This window comes from Penaeus monodon, chromosome 28 (genome assembly GCF_015228065.2).
Source record: "Penaeus monodon isolate SGIC_2016 chromosome 28, NSTDA_Pmon_1, whole genome shotgun sequence".
Classification (NCBI taxonomy): domain Eukaryota; kingdom Metazoa; phylum Arthropoda; class Malacostraca; order Decapoda; family Penaeidae; genus Penaeus; species Penaeus monodon.
Window position 1 is genome coordinate 29,971,657 of NC_051413.1, and position 408 is coordinate 29,972,064.

Consider the following 408-nt stretch of genomic DNA (forward strand, 5'->3'; position numbering starts at 1 on the left):
AGCATTCCTCTCGCTTGCTCTCATTCTTTCTTAATTCCCAATATCTCGAGATGGAAAGCTGATCTAACATCCTATCAGAAGCTCCCAAATTATCTGGCAGGTTGAATTTCCTTCACTGATCTTTTAATATCACCACATTTAACGTATATGATCCTCAACGTACAGACACATACGCCCTTTAAATTAACTCATATACCCTTAAGAACAACAGGGTCATAAAAAATAGCCAAAATACATTGTGGGAATCGAATATTCTTGTCGAGTTAAAACGACGAGTGAAATCTATTTTCTTCACTATATATAACACGTGTTATGCCGACTGCCTTCTTGCATAATGCTCTGTGTTGATCTCGAGGTTGAAGATTTATGCAAATTTTCGTCAGCGGAGACATGCTATTGGAAGGATAT